Source organism: Microplitis mediator, chromosome 10, assembly GCF_029852145.1.
Source record: "Microplitis mediator isolate UGA2020A chromosome 10, iyMicMedi2.1, whole genome shotgun sequence".
NCBI lineage: Eukaryota > Metazoa > Arthropoda > Insecta > Hymenoptera > Braconidae > Microplitis > Microplitis mediator.
This window is the reverse complement of record NC_079978.1, coordinates 5,220,855-5,237,218: the sequence shown is the minus strand read 5'-3', so window position 1 is coordinate 5,237,218 and position 16,364 is coordinate 5,220,855. Positions and strand designations below refer to the sequence as shown.

At 36.4% G+C, this 16,364-nt stretch overlaps 1 protein-coding gene and 1 long non-coding RNA gene across 9 annotated transcripts in view; one reads left to right on the top strand and one right to left on the bottom strand.

Annotated features, from left to right (window-relative positions):
• The window catches only part of LOC130676239 (myeloid zinc finger 1-like), a 34,969-nt gene extending 20,405 nt beyond the window's left edge, over positions 1–14,564 (bottom strand). Inside the window, exon 1 of one of the 6 annotated variants that reach the window (XM_057482348.1) lies at positions 14,518–14,564. The gene's annotated coding sequence lies outside the window, so the exon portion shown is untranslated. Of the gene's footprint in view, positions 1–8,373; positions 8,412–8,508; positions 8,724–14,517 lie in introns of those variants that run through there. The other 5 variants (XM_057482338.1, XM_057482347.1, XM_057482349.1 and 2 more) reach the window with 5 other exon arrangements.
• Positions 1,099–3,909, top strand: LOC130676241 (uncharacterized). 3 transcript variants are annotated; one of them, XR_008991400.1, is made up of 5 exons: positions 1,099–1,428; positions 2,108–2,244; positions 2,388–2,473; positions 2,558–2,748; positions 2,817–3,909. It is a non-coding gene; the product is annotated as an uncharacterized LOC130676241 (long non-coding RNA). The 3 variants fall into 3 exon arrangements; XR_008991401.1 differs by having other exon boundaries at positions 1,099–2,004; XR_008991399.1 differs by having other exon boundaries at positions 1,099–2,008.
• Positions 14,565–16,364: the final 1,800 nt, after the last annotated feature.

The window sequence follows — 16,364 nt, the reverse complement described above, 5'->3', positions numbered from 1 at the left end:
ATCCCAGGTACTTATAACCTCGTTATAAAAAATTAAAAAAAAAAAAATCTGTTGATTGGTAGCGCAGAGATTAAGACCGCGAGTTGCACGCAATACATTTAGGTGAATGTTATTAGTGTACAAGACATTCGACTTGTGCGTTTGGCGCCTTCTTCTTTCATTCTCGTCTCACAACACATAAAACATAATATATAGACATTTATATATATATATTGGTTTTAATCTTCCTCAGTCTTGGTAAGTATATCTCTCGGAGGAACGCAACAGCAGCAGCTCCTCTGGTTGCTCGTTCGTCCGGAGTCTGGACGACCTTGACCACGGACACAGATGAAAGAAGCGCGAGGCAAAGCAAAAAGTTGTTTGTATCGCAAATGGCCGAGCGTATGTATATATATGAATGTATTGCGGGTTTTTTATTTTATGTATATACTTATATACACACGGAATATAAATACATATAGTATAAACAAGTAAAATCAATGATTGGGTTTCGTTAAAGAAATACGCTGAGTAAGACAAGTGCAATTAATAACTCATTCGCGTGTTTTCTACGCGCGTCCACTCGCACTAACTTACACCGTGGTGAAGGTTAGGCCGTTCTTCGATCGTAGGTCGTCGTCGCCGTCGTTGCTCATTTTTTATTCATTTTTTAAACTTATTATAATATTCATACATACATGTACGTACAGCAAAGTAATCATCCGAGTTTTCAGCTGTAGATTTTTCTATTTGCACCGGCAGATACTGCATCAAGAGAGCATATGTATAGGGGCGGAAATGAATCCCGGTAATTATGGCCATGGCGTTGATTTGTTCACGTGTCTGTTCGTGACGTCAAAATTACTGGTTCGTTCGAAGAGGAGATATTTGTAGGTGTGATTTTCTTTACAACTGGTTTACCATCCTGCTGTATTTATTTTAAATATAAATATATTAATATATAAATATCAGATGCTGTGTTTCTCGGATAACTTGCATATGCATTATGATCATATACGTTTATAATGTACGTCAAAACGAGCTACTCTTACAAAAGCGTTACGCGATCCAGGAACTGAGAATCTTATTTATTTGTTATTTTTTTTCTCCAGTTCAATACGCCCTCTTCCGTTCATCTAATTTTTATGATACACTGTCATTAATCGTCAGCCTATCCTCGGTACATGAGTAAAATAAAACTCCATGCACGGATATGACGGACTTAAATATAAAGCAGAGTCTAATGGAATCTAGCAGGCCTACGCCCAAGTGTCCATACGATGGATGGAGCGAAGCATAAGATGGGTGAGCTAGTAGGGCGCTAAAAAAATGAATTTATAATTTTTCATGAGAGAGTTAACGTGCATATGCGAAACCGGTTCAGCTCTGGCATATCATGGAGCTTTGGATGAAGAATCTTCTTGATCGCAACTACTCTACTCCTACCGTGTAAGTTAACGGAAGCCGCAAGAGCAGTAAGTTATTTTTGTTAGTCGTTTGTTGTTTTACAGCTTTTATTTTTTATTATTTTTACAATATATATATATCCATAGATTTTTTTATTAGTCACTTTGGCTTTTTATCCATGCAAAGTCGACGATCCGAGCGCCGTTGCTGCAGCAGCAACCGCATCTCGATGGATAAAATCCGATAAAAATGACAAAGCCGTTAGGTTAGGCGCGCCGAGCGAAACTCACAAGTCCTTCTATCTCTTTTACTCTTCACTCCCTCTTTTACTCTTTTTACTTTAAACATTTATTTTTCTCTTTAACTTGCTCTCACACTACACTCTTTCATTTATGTACTTCCTTTCTCATCCAGCCGTCGCGCGCCGATGATATTCAGCGCACAAGAAACGGCCCCAGGTGTGCTCTCAATATCGGTCTATCAATAGACCGATCAAACGATCATCGACTAACGTATCAAAAAATTATATCAAATCTTTTTAATACTCTTTTTATATACGCATTCATCCTCTTAATACACACATCCATAAATATATACGTGTGCATATAATAAGTCCATGTATGTATGTACTAAATATTTTATATACATTTAATACTTCTTATTATTACTTGTTAATATATATACATATTTTTTATATTTAATAATCTTTAATATCTTGTAGATGATTGTCAGTCGTGAAAGCGTACATATGATTGAGGAAAGTCGGGTAAATGATCTAAGATCGTCCTCTTGAATCCTCTTGGTTCGTCGTTGTGATAAGTGGCAATCTAGCTTTATGAACTAAATCTCTCTTGAAAGGTACATTACGTACACTCACACATATTTAAATATATGTATGTCTATGCACATGTGTACAGAAATAGTTTATCTTAACACTTGCTAATGCACACGGAAACGAACTAATTTTTAAATTATTTTCTTGTTACATGAATATGTATTAGCTGATGGCCAGATTATTTTAAATAAAATGATGTGTGATGCAGAGTAGCGTATCGAGAGTAAATAAAAAAGTATAAACGAGATTGCAGTTAAGTTTAGATAAAATAGTGGATGCATGGTTGTAATGTATATCGACATGTGTAATTATACATTAAATATTTATTCTTTACAGAAGAGGGCAAGTTGACGAGTGTGAACTGGGTTTGTTGCTGGTTTCTGCTGTATGCCAGCGGTAAAATAAAAAGGATTAAAAAGAAAAAAGAAGAAATGGCAGAAGAGAGATGGAATAAATGAAAGATGACTAGTCTTAAGACGGTCAAGAGTCTGAGGGATGAGATGGAATGACGATGGGGGAAAAATAGCGTGAGTATATATTTATATATATGTTTTATTATAGTTGTATGCAAGTGTGTATAACCAGAGTGTTGCAGAGCCAGCATCCCAAGATATTCTTGGGAGAGCCATCATCAGAGAGTGCGATGCAACAACTGTCTCCATCCGTCATGTACCCGTCGACCTGCTCCGCCACGGCCACTCTTACATTAGATTATGAGCCTCCACGGTCTTTGCAATCCAAGTGCTTGATGCTTGTCTGCATCCATGACATCAAGTCTTTTTTAAAAATTTGTTATTGTTAAATAACAAACATCGTTATATTTTTAAACGGAGTTTAGATTTTTAGCAGAAGAAGAAAAAAGAGTTGAGATCAGATGCTGGGCATTTAAATGGACACTAATATGAATATTAATATAAAACAAGTTGAGTTAGTTTTACGTATTTAGAGTTTGAGGTAAAAGAAAAAGAAAAAGAATGAGATTTATAAAGATGAGGATGATGGTGATGATATTTTGGCGCGTGTTTGTCTGACTTTATAATATGTATGTTATTTGTCTACAATAAATCGAAGGTGAGTCTGAGTAGTAGATGACGTAACGACGCCTGTTGATTCGAAGAAATGAGTTAGTCAGTGTCGCTGCTGGTTGCTATACTACTAGTAAACTTTCATCGTTTTATTTTATAGTATTTCTTTTTTATATTATTTTTATTCCCGGTTTTATTTCTTCTTTTCTTCTTCTTCTTTCTATTGCTTGGGTTAAACTTGTTCTATTTATTTTATTTCTGTAAAGAGTAACAACTTAAGACGGTTAGATGCTTAAAAGTCAAAAGTGTTTGCAATAACGCTGTACGCTCCTCGGTGCTTTGTTTTTTTAAACTTAACTACTGGATCATATTTTACTGATATATAAATATATACTCGTATAACGCGATAAAGATCATCATAACTTTGAGTAGTTGATTAAACGAGTTTTTCATGTGATGTCTTCTTGTAATCTTTTTATTTATTATACATATAAATATATATATATATGTTTCTTGATATTATTATTTTGATGATACTGATGATAGGTTTTTATTCAAAATTGATAAATTATTTATTTTATTAATCATAAAACTCAAATATTGTCACGATTGTCACGTAATTGAGATAGTAATTGACATTTATGCACTTGTTTGATTAAAATAAAATAATAAATAACAACAAAAAGTTATTTCTTTGTGTGTCTGATTAATTTATGATAAAAATAGTAAAGCAATTAATTTAAAAAGTGACGTAAAAAGCTTGCGCACTGTTAATAAAATAATAACGAGTTAAAAAAGGGCCGGATGTCCTTGACGATTAAAAGGTTTCGCAGTTGCATTCCTTATTAACAAGGAATTCACGCTGAACCTTGGTGTGTATCAAGCCTCAAAAATTATTAAGGCTTCTCTGACGTTATTTCTGCATGGATAATTTTTTCCTCCATTAAAAGTTGCAAAGCTCAAAATAGCTTCGCGAGCTTTACAGTCTCGTATTTCGAGACATTCTTTACGGCATTTTTTTTTATTTAACGCAGTGAAAAGTTATTTTGCAGCGGGAAAATTTTTATAAAAAATACCTTAATGGCAGATAAAAAAAAAAATTATAAGTTTTTTTCAATATCACGAGATAGCGATTCAAATTAATAAGTTATCGCAAAAATGTATATATAAAAAAACACATGGCACAGAATCTTATCTTCTATCTCCAATCCATAACTAAAAACTGTATCGCGCAATATGCGCGGCTTATAATAAAACTAACCAAATATTTATATCATAAAAAAATGTAAATTTGAATTTTTTATCATAAAAAAAAACTTAATCCTTTAATAAACTTATAGTAAAAAAAATCCTTTAGCAATAGCTGTATTTAGACATAAAATATAAAAGCGAATAAATATTAGAGATGCACATGTGCTCTGCAGCGCAAGTAGCTGTCTGAATAAAAAAAAATATATATATATATATTTATAAATACAATGAAATAATAATGATGATAATAATGAAAGAAAACTCATTAGAAGTCCGGGTGAAGTTTCAGGATAAAATAGGAGAAGCACATAGTCCAGTGCATTCGATTAGCGCGTGATTTTACCAAAGTGAAAAAACGGGAGGCAAATCCGGCGAACGGAAAGAGTGAATGAGGGAATGAGGAAAGAAGAAGAAGAAAGAAGAGACATATAAAAAGCGCGAGAAAGATGAAAGAGAGATGAAAGAGGGCAATAGAGAGAGAGGAACAAAAAAATAAAAAAGTAGTAGAGTGAAGCCTTGCCTCGGGTGGGTATTAGCATCGGGCGGGCGCAGCTGCCTGGATACTCGCGATCGCGAATAGAAAAATCTATGCAGGTGTGGTAGAGGTTCGGAGGCGGAAGAGCGGTTCCGAGGGGCAAAGGAGAGGAGAGAGAGCTCAGTGTGCTGCACAGTGGAGGAAGAGAAGAGAAACTAGAGTGTAAAGGAGAGGGAGGCACAGCCAGCATAGCAGCAGCAAGTAGCGTTAAAAAAGACGAGGACTTGGATTCGCGAATGGGCAAGAGAGAGACGCTAAATGGAAGAGAGGATCGAGAGGAGTTTTTTTCACCGGTAAACGAGAGAAAGAAGAGGTGAATTGAGGGTGATATGCGAGCGAGGAAACTAGAAATAGAGGCTGAGGCTGAGGCTGAAGCAGAGGCAGAACCAGAGGTAGAGGTAGAGGTAGAGGTAGAGGTGTACCATCATAGAGAAAGAGTACAGAGTGTGGCAGAATTGAAGAGAGACGTGCAGTGAAGGGTGAGGAGAGGAGAGGAGATGAGGAAGGGCGTCGGCCGGCCTCGCCAAGCGCCACTCGGTCAAGCTCACTGCCATCATCCATCGCCTAGTGCCTAGTGTTGTGTAGTGCACTGTAGCGATCCTAACTCTTAACTTGTCTTTTTCCCTCTTTACTTGCTTGCTTGCTTACTCGCCAACTCCGCTTAGCTGACTTTACTTGGTTCGTTGTATTATCCTACACCCTGCCCTGGCCTATCCTATCATCCAAGAGTAGGCAATCCCGCACTATACACTACACAGCAGATACCACTGTTATATCAGGTACAAGGTATAAGGCCGCACCTCCTTAACCAGCATTTGCTTTACTTAATGCCAGCGGGATGCCACCAGTTTTATATGTACCAAAATAATTCCCTCGATCGCGGTGCATTCTTCATTCTCTTTAGTCACTGCACCACTACCACCACCTCTACCTATTTTTGTAGCAATTATTTTTCTCTCTTTCTATATACATTTATTTTTTTTTCGGGGTAACTATTTGTTCTTCCTTTTTTTTTTTAAATGAGAAAATCGAGCTAATCACTCGTGCACGAAATTGCGCTACTTTCTCATTTTCTTTGCGAAATAATTATCTGCATTCTCGGTTTTATTTTTAATTTCAATTTTTTTTATTATTATTTATAATTATTATTGTTATTAATTTTACTCCTTTATCATTTAAATTTAATGTTATAACTTTTGATTTGTAAAATATAATTACAGAGAAGAAAATATTAATTAAATTTAAAGTTAATATCTTGGTAATGACCAAAACTCAAGGGTGCATATGTCTGTCTGTATTTATATATATATGTAGATGTATATAAAAAGAGAGAAGGTTAAAGTCGTAGAGCGTTCTAGTTTGGACGACCTCCTGAACCGCATACCCAAGGTTTTTCTTTCGTCTTTACCACTGCAGCAACGTGAGCACGATAGTCAAGCGAAAAGTGTATCAAGTCGTAAAAAAAAATAAACAACACACGGAAAAAGACTTTAGCGAAAAATAAAAAACCTGAAGATAAAAAAAAAATAATGATAATAAAAAGTACAAGAAAACAACGAGGGGAACGTCAAGAGTTTGGCAGCCACGGTCGAGCGAATCAGCCGGGAAAAAAAAGGAGTAAACTAAAAAAAGTAAATAAAGTAACGCGGGTAAATAGAGATGAAAAATCAAAAGAAAAGAAAGGTGAACGTGCGACGACAAGCTCAAGAAAGAAAAGAAACAAACCCATACACTACTCGAGGATGGCAACCCGCCAAACTATCTTTGCTCGTGCAAAGTTTTAATTATCCGGTAGTGTCTTTGTCATGAACTTGCGTTCACCCTCATCTCATTTATATATATATCCACATATATAAATAATAATGATAATAATAAAGATATAAATGTACGCACATACATATGTATATATTCGCATGACTGTAAACATAAACGCGTGCCTGCGTGAATAAATTCGCGCTTTTTTCTCCACATTATTATTACACTTATTACACTAATCCATTTATTATAATATACATTATACATTACAGTATTACATATATTACATAAATGTTTCAGAGTAAAAGAATAAAGTAATAACAAGTTAAAGTTTAAATACACAGCAAGAGTGTAACGCATATGTATGTAGTATATATATATATATATATACGGGAGCAAAAGAGACTGAGACGTTTATAAACCCATAGAGCGCGAGGGTCGACATAAAATTAGCAAACAAATAGCTTAATTCGCACGCTCTCCTCGGATATGTAAATTTAATAACGGCGATTTAATGTGTGGGTGATGGGTTTGCTGCCGCGAGTGCCACCACCAGAGCCATCTACTAGTGGTACGCGTGCAGCGCATCGAATAACGCGTGTGGTGTTTGCATTATGCATGCACGTATTGTGTACACCTGTTGCCCCAAAATCACAGACATACAGTAACCATACAATGCTAGTTCTTGTTGTTATTTTTGTTTTTGTTGCTGTTACTGCTGTTGTTTAAACTTCGCGCCTTTGTATTCTATACAAAAAAAAAACAGAATGACTTTAAAATAAATAAAGTAAATAAAGTATGACCGCATCATTTAACAAGTAATTTAAAGTTATTTAAATAAAATTATTTTTTGTTGTTATTGTCGGCATTGTTGAAAGAGAGGGCGTGTTGAATGCTATTGTATTATTGTAACTGGAAAATAGTTAACCTCCGGGTTTTCCCTGTCTGAAAACTCCGGCAATTGTCAAATGTATACAGACAACAAAAGTTTAAGTAAAAGATTTTTATGAGGGTGCGGGCGGAAGGGCGATGATGGAAAACGCAGGTCAGAGTGTCTGAGTCTCTGCTCCGGTCTGGTTGGTGGCCGTACTTGTAAGGTAGTTGTCGAGGTTTTGTTGTACTCGTTGGGCTGTTAGTATCGAAACTTTAGCAGTTTCGCGCGGGTAAACGCGTCATCCAAGTAAAGGGACGGGTCAGGTAGTGAATCAGTACTAAAATGAATGAAGCGCAACAGGTCGACGCAATAGTTGCATGGAGTCAGCTTATGGCACATGGGTTGAACGACGAGGAGGTTCGTTCAAGACTCGCCGGATAGACTCACTGTGAGATAAAAAGAGATAGAAATAGATAAGTGGAAAAGCTGGTGAGAGAGACAGGGCTGCTGCAAGACTTTCCTCAGCAAAACGAACAAGGGGGTGGAGAGATTTCGGGTCATAGCTCCGCAAACAGAATAGGTAAAACAAGAGGCGTAAACCAATTTCAAAGTTAGCCCGCGCTAAGCTACTTTAGTATACTAGTCTATCTACCTATATATATATATATTTATATATCACGAAGGAACTCTCGACCGCTCTTAGTATACATACACTGGTTTTGGCTAACCTCTTATTTCCGCACCTCAACTCGAATATAATTCATTCACGTATAGTTTAAACTCGCTCTAAATAACAGTATAACTTTATAGAGTAAAATTTAAGTTATAAGGTTATGATGATTATTACCTGATGTAAGTAATTGTTATGTTTCATTTGGCTCCTTGTTATAACGTTATTATTGTGATAGCACACATTTAATTCGACCTATGATATTGCTCAGATCAACAGTTTCGGCCATACTGTTTTTTACGTACGGCGTACGGTCAATCTCTTTAAATATCGCAAGATGGCTCTAGCGATCTTTATTTCTATATAACACACACCAGCGTGTGCTGTTTCCGCGAGCGACGACGACAACTACGTCCCTTAGGCCGATACGATATGAGCTGCGAGCTGCGAGCTGCGAACTACCAGCGGGGAATCCGCCGTCTCGCCGTGTCGCTCACGCGTTATGTGTAATGTGGATACGCGCGAATCAAAACTGTCGCGCTACGCCAGTGGTTACTCAGGATAACTATAAGATACTACCGCACGCTACGCATCATTACGACGACGACTGTCGCGACAACTAATTCCTCATATGAAAACGATTCAATTCAGACTAATGAATTTAAATATTATAAGAATCGAAATTCATTTTTTATTTATAAGCGCAGAGCTCCATTTTGACGTTAATGAGAAATACCTGATTCTATATATTTATATATGTATGTATATAACAACAGGGGACGGAGAAAATGCAATCAGAATAGTAATTAAGGATTCAGTTAACGCTCACCGATTGTAGAACGCAACCTAATTTAAACCTACAAAACTGTAAGCCGGGTACTTGAAACGTGAGTTTGCTGATAAAAAATAAAAAAAGAGAAGAGAGAGAAAGAGGATTTAAGTAAAAAAAGATAGAAAGGGTGAGAGGACATCAGTGGCAAAGTCATCGAGACGTTTACGGGGAGTTCGGAGAATTCGCGTGTTTTCGTATTCGTCTCTCCCTCGGTCTCTTACTTACTTTTTCTTATTTTATTTTCCTACTACTTCTCCTTATCCTTCTTGGCTCTGTTGACTCTAGGTGCAATTCGCGAATGTAAAGGAGGGGAAAAAAATGAGGGATACTTCTCGGTTCTGAGAGGGAGTAAGAAAGATTGGGCGAAAAAAGGGGCTGAGAAATAGGAGAAAGAAGAAGAAGGGGAGTCACGAAGGTGCATGGATGAGACGAGACGTCGTTGCTTGGCTAACAAAATGGTGGGAGATGTTGCTTGTATTTTTTAGTATAATAGTCTGAGCAAAGGAACCAAAGAAATTCCTCAACATCTATCACGCCCTTTACTCTTCTCAGTCTGCCATCATCATCATCATCATCATCTTCTTGCTGGTCTTCATAATTTCAGTAGCAGTAACAGCATCAACAGCAAATGTTGTCGTAGTCATAGTCAATGGTTATCTATTACAAGTTGGGTCGCTTAAAATTGTCCAGCAGCATCAACTACTTGGTGCTTGATATCAAGCTCATTTTGTGCGAATAAAACGACGGTAAAAATCCGCGACTGCTGTATCCTTGCTGGCAGACCCTCTAGACTGTGTACTAGTCTGGTGTACTGGAACTACTGGTACTACTACACTAAAACTACAACATAAACTTGGGTATTCGATGTTATAAGTAGGTGTGTAGTGAGAGAAAGAGAAAGAGTAAAAGAGGGAGGTCGTAGAGTAGGTTGGAAGAGGCAAAAGAAAATAGAAAGAAAAATCCGGTAGCCAATGGGAGGTGGAGTCAACGAGGAGCGGGAAGATCCGACAACGCTGCAACCGAGTTTTTGTTTACCGCCCGGTTGTCAGAGCGAGAGGATGCCTGCGAGGATCTGAAAGAGAGAGAGCTGGAGAATTAAAGAGAGTAAATGTGAGTTTCTGGGAGGAGAGTTGGCAAAGGAGAGCCAATGTGTATCTGTGCTCCTGTACAGTGCAACTGCAGGCTCTGATGACGCGAAAAACCCCTACTTCTTTTCATTTCATCCTATCCTGTGTTATGTATGTGTGTGATGGAACCAGCTCATATATACCTACGTACCTATATATATATATATATATATGTATTTATTTGTGAAGCCTTCCAGCATCATCCTTCAACTCCTGGAGCATCAGATACATATTCCGCTGGACTCAACTGGAAAGATATCTCGAAGAAAAGATCGCGGTACTTGTCCGACTACTACTCAAAACTTACTCCAATCTATCCAAACTTTGCCCGCCTATCTACAATATTTACGTCTATTTAAATTTTTTTATCTATAAATATAAAAACTAAATATTTACGAATCAAGATTCACTTTTTTGCTAAAGACAATATTTTTTCGTCCCCTTTTTTTTTCATTTTTTTATCAATTTCAGTGCGAAAAAAAATTTATATATATATGTGCATCACAAAAAGTGATGTTTACGTTCTCTGGGAATCGCAATTACACATAGTAAAAATATTTGCAAACAATTATTGAGGTAAAAATTTTTTATATTTCCATAGAGGGTACACACCAAATGTACGTATGTTTTAAAAATATCTCGGAGTAAGTAAACATGCAGAGGAGGCGGACTATGTTAAATAAAGTGTAAATGAGTTACATGAAAAAAAAGAAGCATTGTAACTTATTGAATATAAAAATAGACGGTGGATGATATTGTAATAGATAGACAGAACACGAAAAAAAAAAAAAAAAAAAAAAAAAATAAGGAAAAAGAAAAAAAACAAAGTTGAAATCAATGAGCCGATATATTGTGTCTAATCGTCAGTGGTGTATATACAAACACCTAATAAAATGTTTGTTGGGTCATCGTTGGTGTTATTATATGAATTATCGCTTCAACACTTGATTGTGTGTCAAACTGGAAAACTTTCGGCCAGGTGGAATAATTTTTAACCACAGATGACTGGTTTAAAAAAATACACCATGACTTTCTTTGTTGTTACTATTGTTAAATACAACACTAGCTGTTTTCAATTATTATTTCACGGCAGTACCTTGTTATATGACCAATCATGCAACTAACTAATTCATCAACAAAGCCGGCTCGCTTATCCATCGGTACTTGTTGGCATATTTTATATTAATAACTTTGACAGCCAAAAAAAAATCAAGATTCAACTGACGAATGGTTAATTAATTATGGGCACAGATAAGAACCTGGGTAGAAAAATTGAACCTCAATTTCAAATTCAAATTTACGCGGTAAAGATAAATATTTTAGAACCTCTAAAGAGGTTTAAATGAGATTCTATTTTTCGACTAGGGAAGAAAAATAATTTTTTGGTGTAAGAAATTTTTACTTGTCCTAAAAAAATTCTATAATCATGAAGTTAGCAGACATTTAAAAATTTTTGAATTTTCGTATTTCAACAAATGAATTGTAAAAAAATAAAATAAAAATATGCACATGTAAAAAATTTAATAAACTATAGGTGCAATTTTTTCAAAAATTTTTTTTTTTATAATTTATTGTTTAAAAAAAAATCCAAAAATTATTAGACGTCTGCTAACTTCAGTATCATGAAAATTCTTCGTATTATGAATTGAAAAGAAAAAATTTCTTGGAGCGAGAGTAAATTTTCTTAGAGCACAAAAAAATTTTTTTTTAAATTTAAAATTCTAATAATATTTTGCGCCAAGAAATGATTTTTTTCTGGGTGATTGTTATTATAATTATGATTATATTTGTAATTACAATGGAATGGATGAAGCTGGGAACAATGAAATGGGTAACGTTTGATTTTATGAAAGAGACAACTTATGGGAATGTGAGACTCGGAAGCGCCGGAAAGTCTCGCGGAGGTGACAAAGGTGAAGGAGGTGGTGAAGTAGGAGTATCAGAAACATCACCATCAGCAGTTGTAGTATGGAGTAAGAATAAGAAGAATAAGAAGAGGGCTAGCAAGTGAACGAGCTCTGGCGGTTAAAGAAAAAGAAGTATTATAAAAGCGGAGAGAATAAGATGAGGAAGAAGAGTAGAGTAGGGCACTAGTGGGGCAAGTGACTACCGTTGGGTCCATTCAGACCAGTTGCCTGCTGTACGACGCGATTCTTACTTCTTGGAGTAAAAAAATAAAAAATACTAAAAAATAACTAAAAAAGAGTACAAACAAGCAAAACAAGTTGAAGCGCCCCTGAATTCCATAACCGCACCCCAGTTATATTCCTTTTTCTTCTTCTTCTTAGCCGTCTTTGCTTGTTTTTCCTTTTCTTCCTTTTATTATTATCGTATATAGTACTTTCTCGCATTGTTCCTCCTGGAGCAAGAGAGTTCCTTCACTCTACTCGAACCTCGCCAGTAACAACAAACTTCTTCGTTGCCCATGACCTCATCTTTTGGCTTCCTCACTTTCATTTCTTCTCATCCTTTCTCCGGCCTCAAACCATTGTCACTTGTAACTTGTGCTAATAAAATTATTGTTTTTTTCTTATTTTTTTTCCACACAAAAAAAAATAGAAAGAAGAAGAAAAAACACAAAATTCTAAAAGTGAATGAATAAAAATACAAAAAAAAAACACTTAATTTAAGTTGTAAAAAAAATGTAAAAAATAATCATTGGCATAGAATTTCAGCAGGGTTATTAAGAAAAATCGGAGATGAGTGGTTGGAAAGGTGGTACATGGAGTGTCCCCTTGAAGAGTTCGCAGCTAGACGGTGCATTAGAACGTGAGCGGGCGCGATAGGTGCAGAGAGGGTTACAGAGGGTACATGTCGGTGTATACCTATATATGATAGTAGTTAGACGGTGAGGCAAGTGCCTACGAAAAGTAGAGAGAAAAAATTCAGAAGGTATATATATGTATATGTACGATGGTAAAAAGCAAGCAGAGGAAAAAGAGGCGAGTGCAGAGGGGGCTGGGGAGAGGACGAGGGGGCCGACGAAGAGCCAGAGGATGAGGATGAAGAGCTGGTAGTAGTAGTAGAAGGTGTAGTTGTAGTAGTAGTATTCAGAAAAAGAGGAAGAGGAAGAGAAAAAAAAGAGGTGGCTCGGAGGAAAGAGGCACCATCAGGGGGTGGACGAATGCAGGTAGGGGACATAGGGGGGCAGCAGTTGCCCCAGTAAAAATCGATCCACCCCACTCTTTTATACTTTTACTACCCCAGGAATGGTGGATTGGGGAACGAAAGAGGAAAGAGGAAAGAGGGTGGTTGAGGCTGCAGGGTTCGCAACGCCGTCGGGACGCCTTGTTCGACGTCTACTGTACTACTGTGTATGTACATTTGTGCGGGTAAAAACTTATACACATACGAGTAGTGTAGTATATATGCAGGGTTCCATTTGGGGGAGAATTCGCGATAGTGGTCGACTGAGTGTGGGTAAGCTGCGAATGTGGATGTAGAGATAGAGGTAGAGAGTTGAGAGGTATGTAGAGGGTAAGAGGTAGTGGGTGGCAGAGCTGGCATGGGGTTGTTACTGCTGCTGCTCCCGCTCCCGCTGCCGAAGAGGGTGCGGGTAAGACGAAAAAGACGGGCACACTAAGCGGGGGTAGCAGTGCCCGCTTTTACTTGGTATGCCATGGTCTGTGGCAACGTCGCCCCTTCTATATTATATATATTATATATGTATATACGTATATGCCATCACGGCGCTTCTGTCGTCCGCTGCACAACGATGAAAAATTACCCAGAAGCACCAGTGAGCGATTTTTTCTCACTGGCCCGACGTCGTCTAGCGTGGAGTCCGCGTGCCTGACAGACAGCTGCACCCGAGCCCTGATATATCGACCGGCCGGACCTACTACTCCTAACCAACCACCCCCGCTGCCACCAACTCTTTTTTCCAAGCTCCTCTCCTCTTTTTTATCATCTCTTTCTCATTCTCTTCTCATACTCACCGAAAGCCCTCACTCTTTCTCTCCCTCACTCGCTAACTTTTTTTAACGCTTTCTACTTTCTTCTTTCTCCTACAACCACCAGTCTTCCACACTCTTTACAAGCTTCTCTCTATTATACACCTGCATCTATTTGGACTCCAACACGCGGGAGTGCTGAGCATGCCTCAAGCCGCCAGCCATCCTATTGCACTCACGTCAACGTACACTTATGTATGTGAACAAAATATATACACATACATGTATTCACTAAAAAAAATATAAAAAAATTTATATATGGATGTGCACTTACACCATCAACCGCGTATTTTCCTTTTCCACCGAAAAATACTCACGCCCCGACGACTCGGGCTGCAAATAAAAAAAAAAATTCAACGAGAATTAAAAATACGATGGAGAAAATGGGAAAAAAAGATATATATATAGATATATACGTATATATATTCGGTATAAATTAAAAAAAAATAAATTTAACAAAAATAATAATAAAAAATAAACGTGTACCGGTAAGCGAGGGTATAAAATAATTGAAGACGAAGAAGGGTTACCTCTAAACTAGTCCGTCAAAAAATTCAAGAGAGAAATTTTAATGAATTTCCTCAATTTCTTTTCATTTTTTTTCTAAACTTATTCATTTACTTTATTTTTAAAAAATAGGAATATGGAGGCGGGAAAATATTTTTATGTGTTGGCGAATTGATGACGAAAAACAACTTTTTTAATTTTCTTTTTCCTAAATAATTTTATTATGTACAACATGCCTACGTTATTTTTTTTAATGCAGAGCATCAAGATTTTATCCATTCCACTGGAATGTGTTGACATTATTAATAGTAATAATAATAGTTATAACTTTTAGTTGTTTTATCTTTCGATTACATTTTTAAAAACAAACATTCAAATAAATAAAATAAATAAACAAACAAACATTCTCCGTTTTATGGAGTTTTACTACGGCAAGGGTACAAATTTTTTTTTTTACATTTGTAAAATAATAGAAACTTTCAATGTTTGTTTATTTTTTCTATTCATTTTTTTTTTTAAACTTTTTAATTTTTTTTCTTTTATCATAGATTAGTTGCACGTTACCATCGTCATTTATCAACGTGCCGCGTTTTACTGATAAATGAGAATATACAACCTCTTTGGCATTTATACGACGTAAAAAGAAGGAAGCTGGTATTATAAGGCAGTAAAAAGGATATCATACGGCACAAAGAAATTGAGTTTAAAAAGAAAAATAATATAAATAATAATAACGAGTATAAAATATATAATTATTAAGGGTGTGCTAATTGTTCAAATTTACCAATTATTCGGAAATGTTGGTTCCATGCGTTTTGAGCACTTGACAAAATATCCCCGACAAAATATCCCCAGTTTTGTGTCAGTTTTTTTCACTATTTTTGCTTTCTTTTCATGGGGATATTTTGTCCGGAGATATTTTGTCGGAGATATTTTGTCGGGGATATTTTGTCAGGTGCTCAAAACGCCTGATACCGGAAATGTTATGGTGTCATAGTAAAGCCGGACTATGTTGACTACCTGACGGAAAATGAAACGAAAACATGGAAAAATTACAATGACCGTAGTAAAATTTACAATGGTTACAGTTTGTAACATGGTCATCGTAATTTTTCCATGTGTTCATTTATATTTCCGCAGGTGGCCAACACGGTCAGATTTTACTATGGCACCATAGTATTTCAAACGAGAATAATTTCTCCGTGTAAGTTTTCGAATGATGAATTATTCTTTTGAACGACTGGAAATTGTAACATTTTTTATGTACCTGAAGATCGAAACGTTTCTCGCGATACTGAAATAAAAAAACACAATGATAATTGAAAAATTTACTGGATCTAGATATCTGAAATGTTTCGCACAGGCGCTCGTATGTTAGCCGAAAATTTTAGTCACCCCCAATTATCCCTAAAGCAGTCAAATCACAAGTTTTTTTCAATTTGTTGCGCGAAAAAAGTTCTGATCTTCAGGTACATCATTTTTTCTAATAATTCAAACTTTTGTCAGAGGTAAATATAGAGCTCATTTTTGGTTACTTTAAAAACTAGACTGTAAAACATTTACGGAGTGAACGCAGATTAAATCCGGAGTGACTGAAGACTGGATGACTGTTTA